The 12,331-nt window shown below is 42.7% G+C and overlaps 1 pseudogene; it reads left to right on the top strand.

Annotated features, from left to right (window-relative positions):
* The first annotated feature begins 12,021 nt into the window (after positions 1-12,021).
* On the top strand, positions 12,022-12,089 carry LOC128780345 (U4 spliceosomal RNA; annotated as a pseudogene).
* Positions 12,090-12,331: the final 242 nt, after the last annotated feature.

Below are 12,331 nucleotides of genomic sequence, written 5' to 3'. Positions count from 1 at the left end.
AGCAAGACTCTTAGCCGCCCAGGTGGGGCGCAGGCCTGACCATCCATGATAGAACCCGTCCGTGGGCGTGCGTCCGCCCGCCCGGGCCCGCTCCACCTGGCGTGGAACTGTGGCCCCCCGCCCCGGCCCCAGGTCCCCAGGTCTTCCCTGGGCACTCTGCCTCTGCTGGGGTGGGAGACCTGTTGGGAAGTGTGGTCCTCGGGAAATCGCGTGGTGGTCCTCTGTGAGGCAGGGAGGGCTTCCAGTTGCCCGGACACCAGCCCAGGGACCCCGTGAATCTGGCCTGGTATCTCAAGGGTGGGGCACATTGCCCCTAGGGAGGCTTGTGGTGGGGGGGCCTGCTCTTCGCCTGCCTGTCCCCGCGTCCTGGCCCCGCATCCTCGGTTTTTATACAGAAAACATATTGCATAGACGTCCAAAGCTGTGATGACGGTTGAAACTTGCTTTAAATGGGGTTGTCCAAAAAGTCAGTTCGGCCCCCCACAACTGCACCACCTCTGCGTCCCCCCCAGCACGTCACCTGGCGCCGGTCCCGCATACTTGCCTTTAATGTCATTCGAAACTGTTTTTCAGACAGTATCGTGACAGCTGTCATATCCCCGTGGGATGAAAAACCTCATGACAACTGGTGAATGTGTGTGTGGCCCTCTTCCCACTGAAGATGCATGAACATAAGGAACATTTTTGGCCCTTCAGTCTGTATTGTTTCCAGAAAAGAACAAGTGCAAGTGTAAGGCAAGAAAGATGCTTGGTGTGCGGAGAAGATGCTGAGTCTGATGGAACGTGTGAGAAGTGGGTTGCGAAGTATCATGCGGGAGATTTCTCATGCGCAGTTGCCTCACGGGTATGCAGACCAAGAGCAGTGGAGAGCCATCCAGGGCAGACGTTAACAGAGGACAGACCATGTTATGGCATGTGGGAGACTGGCAACATTCTCAAAGTATCTCAATCAAATGTCAAAAAGCATTTGCGGGAGCTTGATTACGTTAATCTCTTTGACGTTTGGGTTCCACGGAAGTCTAGCTGGGTGGTGGAGATCCCATCTTGACTGAATTTCCACATGCGGTTCTCTACAGAAAGGGAAGGGAAACTTGCATTTCCAAGACAAAGTGTGAGGGGATGAACCGTTGATATTTGAGAATAATGCGGAACAGGAGATATTGAGGGAAGCCCAGGAACCACCAGCAGCCCCTCCAAAGGGCGGTCTTCATCCGAAGGAGGTGATGTCCTGCAGTGGGAGCTCCTTGCGGAAACCCAGCGGACTTCTCCCAACAAGTACTGATCTCTGTTAGACCAAGTGAAAGCCACCCGAGGGAAAATGTCCAGAATTTGTTAAAGAACACGGGGAAGCTTCAGGATAAGGCAGGAGCGCACCCGCTTCTCTTTGGTGACCAGGGGAAGACTGTTCCAGCCTGGCTGGGCAGTCATGATTCATCTTTGGTACTCACCAGAGCTTGTGGCTTTGCATGACCCTTTAGTTTGGTCTTTGTGAATTTCTCTTATTGGAGAGAAATTTCCCTTCTCTGCAAGACTGCAGAAGACACTTGGAAGAGTTCCCTGGTCTGAAAGAGGACAATATTGTGGGATGATGGAACGGTGAAGTAGCTTGAAAGGTGGCAGGGGAAGTGGAACAAAATGGTGACAACGTTGTCAAGTAGTTGTTCAGCCCCGTTGTTTGGGGTTAAATGAAAATTGTCTCTGTCATGGCATCTGATGGTAAAAAGCAAACAAAATTTTTGGCCAAGGTATCAGCAAGCTATGTATTCCAGATGCTGGTCTTTGCTGCCCTCTGGTGGCAAGCCTTAGGAATGACACCTCAGTACAGGTCAGCAGAGTAACTGGTTGATTCCAGGAGAATATGAATGATTTTGGATAGCAGGAGTGTTCGGAAGTGCATTTGAAAACTTCTAAATGTCAGGGCTGGCCAGTTACCTTGTCACTGGTTTCCAGATTAACGGCCAAGAGCGCAATAAGCATATTTTATGTGACATTTCTTGCATCTGGCTGTGTAGCGTGATAGAGTTGGGTTTCTACAAGTTCCAGGTATGCTTGAAAATCACTTGTAATTTGGTTTGTCTGATGCAGAACCCTTAAACTACGAGGTAAAATGTATTTAAAGTTCTCTACGAAGAGGTAAGTAAAAGTGAAGCAAAATACAAGCACTTTCATTTTATGTATATGCCCCTCCAGACATGTTTACGGGCTCATTTACTCAACTTTCCCTAGAGTGCGTTTACTACTTTAGGGTCCTCGTTCGGGTAAAAAGCGAAAGTACCTTTGTGGGAAGCCAATAGCAGAGCATGTGTTCCAACTGTCGGTCTCTGCTTCCATCTCGTGGTCAGTTTGGGGAATGACACCTCAGTGCAGGTCAGCAGGAAAAGTGGTTGATTCCAGTGGAATGTCAATGACTTTGGGTGGCAGTGGTATTTACAGGTGCATTCGAAAACATCTAAATTTTAGGGGTGTCCAGTTACCTTGCAACTGGTTTTCAGGTTAAGGGCAAAGGAGCCATTGATACGTTTTATGTGACGTTTCTCAGAACTGGCTCTGCAGCGTAGTAGCGTCAGTCTTTGACAAGTTGAAGGTGTGCTTGAAATTCGTTTGTCTTTGCTTTGTTGCAGCTTCCTTAAACAACGTGGAGGTAAAATTTATACAGAATTCTGCACCAAGAGGTGCAGGAAATAAAATCAAAGTAAAATATCGGCGCTATTGTTGTATGTACTCTTGTTTCCTCAACTTTGCCTGGACTTCCTTTTCCTTTTTCGGTTTTTCCTTCATGTGCACACCTTGTACATTTCCAGTTTCTGCTTCTGACCTCTGCATTGACAGATGAAGGATCCTTTATCAAGAATTGGTAACTAGCATCTTTAGCGTCATTCGGGTCCAGTTATCATGTAATTCATACGGTGGTTCATTTTGGAGCTTCTGTAGGAGTCTCTTTCAGAAGTCCTGAACAACAGAACTGTCTGTTCATCTATCCTCTCTGTGAATACTAGGTTAAATGCTATGGGAGCAAAAAATGGACTGTATATGATTTTGCGTCTGCGATGCTGGTTGAACCTTGCCTTAAATCGGGTTGCCCAAAAAGTCTGTTTGGTCAAAAAGCCTGTTCGGCAAAAAAGTCCATTTGGCCAATAAGTCTGTTTGGCTAAAAAGTCAGTTCAGCCACAAGTCAGTTCAGCCTGCAACCCCACTCCCACACTCCCACCCCATCACCTGTATCTGGTCGCCCATACTTGCCCTTAACATCATTCAAAACAGTTTTGTTAGATAGTATTGTGACAGCTATTATATAAGCGTGTGATAAAACTTATCGCAACTGGTGAATGTGTGTCTGGCCTTTTTCACAGTGAACACGGGTGGACGTAAGGAACATGTTTGGCCGCTTAGGCTGGTCATTTCAAGAAAGGTACGAGCATCAGTGTAAGGCAAGAAAAGATTTATGGAGAAGATGCTATGACTGATGGGATATGTCTGAAGTGGATGGGGAAGTTGGATGCTGGAGGTTTCTCGGGTGCAGTGGCTGCATGGGTAGGTGGACCACTTGCAGTGGAGAGCCATCCAGGGCATACGTGAACTGAGGACAGACCACGTTATGGCACATGGAATTCAGGTGACATACTCAAAGTTTACGAATCATGCGTGGGAAGTCATTTGTACCAACACAGTTACATTAGTTTGTTTTAAGTCTGGGTTTCACAGAAGTTAAGTGGGGTGGGTGGAGGTGGGATTAAACCCTTCTTGACCATATTTCCACATGAGATTCTCTAATGAAACCCAAGGAAAATGTTTAATTTCCAAGACAAATAGTGAGGAGGAGGAAGAACTGTTGATATTTTATAATAATGTGGAATGAGAGGGATCATGGGCATATGAAGGGAACCACCACCAGCCCCTCCAAAGGAGGATCTTCAGCCTTGGCTGGTGTGGCTCAGTGGATTGAGTGCCTGCCAGCAAGCCACAGGGTTACAGGTTCGATTCCCAGTCAGGACACATCCCAGTCAGGTTTGATATGGGCCAGGTCCCCAGTAGGGGGTGCTCAAGAGGCAATGACTCATTGATATTTCTCTCTCCCTCCCTACCCCTCCCTGTAAAACAAATAAATACAATCTTTAAAAAAATAAAAAGAGGATATTTCAAAAAAGAAAAGGAGCCTCTTCGTGCAAAGAATGTGTACGTGGTGGGTTCGGGAGGGAGTACTTTTGTAGAATATGCTTGCGGAAAACCAGTGGGGTTACTTGCAACAGGTATGGCTCCCAATTAAACCAACTGAAAGCACCACTCCAGGGAGAGCTGGCAGTTTGTCTTCAGAAGACACGGAAGCTTCTGGATAAGGTGAGAGTTTTGTTTCCCTTTGGTGACCAGGCCAACGTGTTCCCAGCCTGGCTGCCAGTCGTGATTTGTGCACAGTACTCAGCAGACATCGCAACTTTGCGTGGCTGTTTAGTTCGGGCTTTCTGAATTTCTCTTAATGGAGAAAGGTTTCCATTCCCTGGAAGACTGCTGAAGGCACCTGGAAGAGTTCCCTGTTTCAACAGATAACAATATTTTGGGAAGACGGAATGGTGAAGTTGCCTGAAAGATGGCAGAGGGTGGTTGAAGAAAACGTTGAAACCGTTGTTCAGTCACGTTGTTGGGGGAAAATGAAGAATGTGCCTGTCGTTGCAACTCCCGGTAAAAACCAAAAGAACCCTTCAGCAAAGATCAAAGTACCCGTCTTCCAAATGTGCATCTCTGCTTCCCTCTCGTGGCCGTTTTGGGGAATGACACTTTAGTGCAGGTCCCCAGGAGAATTAGTTGATTCCAGTGGAATATCAATGACTTTTGACAGCAATGTTAATTACAAGTGCATTTCAAGACATCTAAATGTAAGGATTGTGAACTTAATTTCTGATTGGCTTCTAGATTAAGGGCAAAGGAAGCACTAAACGTGTGTTATATGACATTTGTTGGAACTGGCTTTTAGCATGATAGAGTCAGGTTTTTACTAGGTCTAAGTTGTTTGTAATTTTTTGTAATTTGTCTTGTGTGTTGCAGCTTCTTTAAACAAGGGGAAAATAAAATGTATTCAAAATTCTCCACTCGGAGGTTAAATCAAATCAATCGCTATCATGTTATGTATGTGCCCTTCCAGACATGTCTAGAGGCCTGTTTCCTAGAGTGTGTCTTGGCTTCATTTACTCTTTTTGGTTCCTCAAATGAGTGCCACTTTTGTACAATTTGGGGTCTTGTGCCTAACACGTGTGTTTAAGGGTTCTCAAGTTTAAGTATGTAGTATGTTTAGCATCATTCAGTTCAAACCATTTTGTAACTCACATGGTGGTTCATTTTGGAGGTTCTGTAGGAGTCTATTTCAGAAGTACCAAGCAGGAGAACATTCCAGTCACCCATTTTCCGTGATCTCTAGCTTTAGTGCTGCGAGAGCAAAACACATACTGTAATTGATTTCAATGGTGCAATTCTGGTTGAAGCTTTCTTTATACCGGGTTGGCCCAAAAGTAAGTATGGCCCCCACCACCCTTCTGCCATCCTGCCCCTTCATGTGACTCTGGATTGCGTTCTTGTCTTTAACTTCATGGGAAACTGTTTTGTTGGAGTGTATCATGACAGATGTCATAGCAGCATGCGTTTTAAGAAAACACTCATCAAAACCATTGAGTGATGTTGCGGCCATTTTCATCCTGAAGATGGGTGAACATAAGGAACACTTTTGGCACATTAGGCTCTGTCATTTCAAGAAAGGTGAAAGCACATCTGGAATGCCAAAATAAAGATTTGTAGTGTGTATGGAGAAGGCTCCCTTAGGTGATGAAATGTGTCAGAAGTGGTTTGTGAAGTTTCACACCCAAGATTTCTCACACAAAGGTGCCCCAGGGGTCTGGCAGACCATTAGCAGTTCATGGCCATCGAGTCCAGACCTTACCTGAGGACAGACCAGGTTATGCCATGTAGGAGACAGGTGACATACTCAAAGTATCCAAACTGAGCACTGAAAATCATTTGCACCTGCATGATTATGTGAATGGCTTTGATGTTTGGGTCCACAGAAGTTAAAGGGGTGAGGGGGCAGGACTTTCTTGACCTCATTCCCACATGCGTTTCTCTTCGGAAACATAAGGAAACCGTTCTGCTTGCAAGCAAGTTGTGAGGGGGGTATGAACTGTTAAACTTTGAGAATAATGTGGAACAGGAGAGATGGTGGGCAAATGAAGGAACCACCGCCAGCAGCTCCTCCACAGGGCTGTCTTCATCCAGAGGAGGTGATGTTGCCTATGTGGTGATATGGGAGGGATTCCTGTAGGAGATGCTCCTTGGGGAGAACCAGTGGGATATTCGCAACACATGCTGGCCCATCAGACGAATTGTAAGTACTGCCGGTTGACAGAGTCGAAGCAGAAGACGGGAAAGCTTCAGGATGAGGTGGGAGAGTATGTTTCTCTTTGGTGACCAGGGAAAAACGGTTCTAGCCTGGCCGCACAGTCGTGATTCATTAGCAGAACTCACCAGAAATTGCACCTTTGCATGGCCGTTTAGTTCCGTATCCTGAGTTTCTCTGTGGAGAGAAATTTGTTCCCTGGAAGACTGCAGAAGACACCTGGAGGAGCTCTCTGCTGCTAAAGGTATCAGTGCTGTGGGACGATGGAATGGGAAGTTGCCTGAAAGATATCAGAGGCCAGTGGAACGGAATGGCGATGACGTTGTGCAGTTATAATTTTTGGGGAAAATGAAAAGTGTGCGGGTCATTGCGTCTTACCATAACAAGCTAAGGAACCTTTCAACCAAGGCATTAGTGCGACGTGCATTTCCTGTGTCAGTCTATGCTGCCATCACGTGGCCATTTTGGGGAATGACACCTTAGTGCAGGTCCTCAGGAAAAGCGGTAAATTCCAGTAGGAATATCTTTGACTTTTCATAGTAGTGTAATTTAGAAGCTCAGTTGAAGATGTCCAAATGTCAGGACTGTGCAGTTACTTTGTGTCTGGTCTCCAGATATTGGCCAAGGGAGCAATAAGCCTATTGTCTGTGACGTTTCCTGGAACTGGCTTTGTAGCGTAATAGAGGCAGGTTTTTACAAGTGCCAAGTGTGCTTGAAAATCGCTTGTAATTTGATTTTCATCGGAGGTTCTTTAAATAACATGGAGGTCAAATGTATTTGAAATTGTTCACCGAGAGGCAAATAAAAGTAAAATAATATACAAGTGCTCTCATTTTATGTACGTGCCCCTGAGGACATGTCTACGGGCTCATTTCCTCCACTTTGCCTGGACTTGGTTTACTATTTTAGGTTCCTTGTGCAGGTGCAAAACTTGTGCATTTCCAGCTTCTGTTTCTAACCTGTGCATTCAAGGGTAAGGATTTCTTTCTTAAGTTTTCATACAGAGCATCTTCGCCATCAGTCAGTCATGTGCAGTTATTTTGGTTTTTTGAAATTTATTTAAATTTATTTATTTACTTACTATATTTATTTTTAAAAAGTATTGATTATGCTATTACGGTTTTCCCAATTTTCCCCCCTTTATCCTCCCTTGTACCCGCACCCCTTACCCTCCAGCATTCCTCCCCCACTTAGTTCATGTCCATGCCTTGTACATATACGTTCTTTGCGTTCTGTTTCCTATACCATTTCTATGTCTCCCACCTTGTTTATGCCTAATTTTATACTTCTTCTTCCCTGTACCTTTGCCCCCCTATTCCTCCCTTCCCCCTCCCCGCTGAAATTCCTCCATGTGATGTCCACTTCTCTGATTCTGTTCCTGTTCTAGTTGTTTGCTTAGTTTTGGTTTTCCTTTTTTTTCTTTTCTTTTTGGTTCAGTTGTTGAGAGTTGTGAGTGTGTTGTCATTTCACTGTTCATAATTTTGGATATTCTTCAATTTCTTATATAAGTCCCTTTAACATTGCATAGAATAAGGGCTTGGTGATGATGAACTCCTTTAACTGGACCTTATCTGGGAAGCAGTGTATCTGCCCTTCCATTCTGAACAATAGCTTTACTTGATAGAGTAGTCTTGGATGGAGGTCCTTGCCTTTCATGACTTTGAATACTTCTTTCCAGCCCATTCTTGCCTGTAAGGTTTCCATGGAGAAATCAGCTAATAGCCTTATGGATACTCCTTTGTAGTTAACTGTCTCCTTTTCTCTTGCTGCTTTTAATATTATCTCTTTATCATTAATCTTGGGTAACTTAATGATGATGTGCCTTGGTGTGTTCCTCTTTGGGCCCACCTTATTTGGGACTGTCTGGGCTTCCTGGACTTCCTAGAAGTCTATTTCCTTCTCCAGATTGGGGAAGTTTTTCTTCATTTTTTGTTGAAATAAGTTTTCAATTTCTTGCTCTTGTTGTTGTCCTTCTGTCACCCCTACGATTTGGGTATTGGAACATTTAAAGTTGTCCCAGAGGTTCCTAAGCATCTCTTCATTTTTTGAATTCTTTCTTCATTTTGTTCCAGTTGCATGTTTATTTCTTCCTTTCATTCCAAAGAGTTGATTTGAGTCCTGGTTTCCTTCCTGTCACTGTTGGTTCCCTGAATATTTTACTGTATTTCACTTTGGGTAGTCTTCATTTGTCCTTTCATTTTGCGACCAAGCTCAGTCAGTTCTGTGAGCATTTTGATCACCAGGGCTTTTAACTCTCCGTCAGATAGGTTGGCTATCTGCTCATAGCTTAGCTCTCTTTCTGGAGTTTTGCTCTGTTCTTTCGCTTGGGCCATATTTCTTTGTTTTGGTGCACCAGTCTGGTTGGTCTGGTTGACTGTTTCTTTAATTCCTTTGTTGTCAGAGTTCCACGCAGGTTGATTTTGTGGCACTTCTGGTTGTTTATTGATTTTGGATTGGTTGTTTTCCTCCTTTTGGTTGTGTGAGGAAGTGAAGGGTTTCTACCTATGGCCCCATCTTGGTCGGAACCTCAGAGAATCTGATTTTTTTTTTTGAAACTTGGTCCATAGTACAATATGGTCAATGAAAAAAAAAAGAAAGAAAAGTTGCAAGTGTGGTTCCCTGCTGACATCTCTTGTTCATTTTGGGAATAACACCTCAGTGCCTGTCAACAAGAAAAGTAGTTGATTCTAGTGGAATATCAGTGAGTGTTGATGGCAATGGTGTTTAGAAGTGTATTTTAAAATGTGCACAGGTGAGGACTGCCCAGTTACCTTGTGACTGGTTTCCAGATTAGTGAAAATGAAGCAATAAACGTGTTCTACGTGCCATTTGTTGGAAGTTGCTGTATAGTGTAATAGACTCAGGTTTTTAGGAGTTGCAAGTGTGCTCAAAATCATTTGCAATTTGCTTTGTTTGTTGCAGCTTGCTTAACCAATGAAGAAAGTAAAATGTATTTAAAATAAATTTTAACCGAAGAATTTAAAAAAATAAAACTGCTATCATTTTATACATAAAAATCATACAAACCATTTGGCCAAGCCACTAATACATGCCCCAAGTGTGTATCTCTGCTGCCATCTGGTGGGAATTGTTGGAATAACATTGTAGTACAGGTCAGCAGGAAAAGTGGTTGATTATAGTGGAGTATCAGTAACTGTTGATTTTTTTTTTTAAGTTGTTTTGAGGTACAAGTCTCAGGTCACCAGTTCCTTGGGACCACTCTGTACGAGCACATCATCTGGACCACACACCTGATTTGGGGGTGTCCCATGGGTTCTTTTCTTTGATTATATCTTTAAATTATTATTTGTCTACAGAAAAGGTATTTATTTTGCTTGTTATTTACCACACAATTTACTAAGTTGTATTATTTATAATAACTTTAAGTTGATATTGATGAGTCGTCAAGGTAAATAAGATACCATGCAAAAATAAAATTACATTACTTTAGTTGTGTAAAATATGAAAAAATAGTTAAAGCTTGGAATAAAACATGAAACTATGAACAGTTAAATGCGTTAGTTATAAGTTCATTAGTAATTAAATAATATAGTAACATGAATCTTAGCATTATAAATGAGTTCAGGGCCTGGAGCAATGGTGTTCTAGAAATCAGAAGTATTTTGTAAGTAAAATTGTGCCCCCTGTAGGTTATCTGAGGAACTGGCAATATGGCAAATGTCCACATTTTCAAAGAGGAGAACGTTTGATGGTGAATTTTGGAAAATAAAAGAGTAAGATTGTAGATTCTAAGTTATTTGAAGAAACAATTACTGAAGAGTGATTTATGGGCAATGAAAAGAGACAGTGACCCTCAGTACTGTGGTTTATCACAGTGTGGTGCAGTCTCTTAGGGTGCCATATCTTCCTTGGCTTGTGAGTTTTCCCGGGTGTCTTCTTAGCGGAGGACATTTGTCCCCAGTCTTTGCAAGACGGCTGACACTGTTATTTTTGTTGTTGTTGGTAGCTCTCAGCCTCCAGGCTGCCTGTCCAGAGGGAGGTGTGCTTTCAGATCCAGGGTGCAAAGTCACATGCTGTTTGTATTCTAATGGCCTCTTCATCCTGCTCCATACAGAGGAGGGTTTCTCATGGCTACGGATAATTCTTTCTCCTGGGAGATTTTTCTCTGCATTGTAGGTGCTTATTAGCAGTCCTTACCTCTGTTCAGTGCATGCCAGTAACTCCCACCTTAACCCCACCCTAAGGACAGTCTGAAAGGTGTCCACACAATGTGCCAAATGTCCCCTTGGGGGGAAAGTCAACCTCAGGTGAAAACCACTCATCTTAAAGATGGATCATCTTTGGAACCTGAGTGATCTGGCCTTGGTAAGAAGTGTTTTCACTATCAACCACGCAAATTATTTTCTATCCAATTGTGATTTATTTTGGCATGGTTATTTAGAAGTGTATTTCATGATTTGTAAATATAAGTACTTTCTAGCTATCTGTGTTACTGATTTCTTGATTAATGGCAGTGATAGGAAGAAATAGATATAATTCTAAATAAATGTCAGTCCTTTGAAGTTCGTTGGAACTTGCTTTATATCACTCTATGGTCAGTTTTAAAAAAAGTTCCCAGGGTGCTTGGAAAGCATCTGGGGCGTATTTGCATTTTTGGGGTGTAGTGAAGTACTTATGCACATTGAATGCAATTTGCTTCTCATGTTTTTAAAATATTTTTACCAATTTTTGTGGGCTGTATTGGTTCTGAAACAGAACCTGAATTATAGAGATTTATTAAATCTCCTATTGTGAATATTAATTTGTGTATTTTTCCACATAGCTCTGTTCTATATAATTTTGAGTTTATATTATTAAGTGAATAAAAATTTGGAACTATCTGGTAAATTGAACTTACTGATATGAAGTACTCCTCTTCATTTGTAGTAGTGTTTTTTTTTTTTTCTTTCAGGTCTACTATAGGTTATATCATTTTCATTTGGTTAATGTTCGTGTACTATATTTTTCCCATTCTTTCACTTTAGATCTCTTGGTATGTTTCAGATAGCTCTCAGTGTTTTGTGTTAGTTATGAGTGGCTATTAAAATCAATTAAAGAATTGACTTGGGTGGAGGATGTGATGTAGGGGGCCCAGTATTTTTCCCCTTCAGTTGTTCCAACACCTTGTATTATATCACAAATGTTTTCCCACATATGTAAGGAGATATTTTTATCATAGAAAATAACCACAGCTCCTCATCTCACTGCCTTATTTATGCTCTTCTGTGTGTGGGGTTTCTGACTCTCTTCTGTGAGTGAGGTTCTCCTGCCTATGTATGTCTTACATTAGGCCATTTTAATTGGCTAATCTGTGTCATACCTGTTGGATTATTAGACCAGCCCAAAGATTCCTGAGGTCACAGGAAAGGTTGTTTCCCCACCATGTAAGCAAGCACTCAAGTGTTTAATATGAGGTGAATTAGGGGGGTACATGTACGTCACTATTTACTTAAGGAAGATTTAAGAATTTAAAATAACTTATTCTCAAAGCTGAATGATTATGTCAGTGAAATAGGGAACAATGTACAAATGTACCTTGTGGATATACAACTTCTATTTAATGTCTCAAAGGTGACAATGAAGAGGGCTAACATTTTGCACTTGGCACGTTGATTTTAAACTGGCTGTTAAGGAAGGGAAGGCTGAGCTTTGAGCATTGGCAGTATCGTAGCCAATGAGGTTTATCCGAGGTGCAATTATTGCTAAAAGAAAGGGAAGACTGAGAAGTTACATAGGATTGTCATCTCATTTCTTCCTAAGAGGTTTAGTTGCCACAGTTTGGTTTAGGAAGAGAGCTTCAGCACCATCACCTCAGCTTCAGACAGTGACACTCCTAGCAAGAGCCTGTTGACCCTCTTACCGTCTCCTCGTGTCTTAAAGTTTTGGGAGTTGCCCAACAATAATCAACCTGCCAGGTATGCTGGCTATTTCCCTAAATTACCTGCATGTCCCCCA

This window comes from Desmodus rotundus, chromosome 2, assembly GCF_022682495.2.
Source record: "Desmodus rotundus isolate HL8 chromosome 2, HLdesRot8A.1, whole genome shotgun sequence".
Lineage (NCBI taxonomy): Eukaryota > Metazoa > Chordata > Mammalia > Chiroptera > Phyllostomidae > Desmodus > Desmodus rotundus.
Note: the sequence above shows the minus strand (reverse complement) of the source record. Positions and strands in the feature narration are given on the sequence as shown.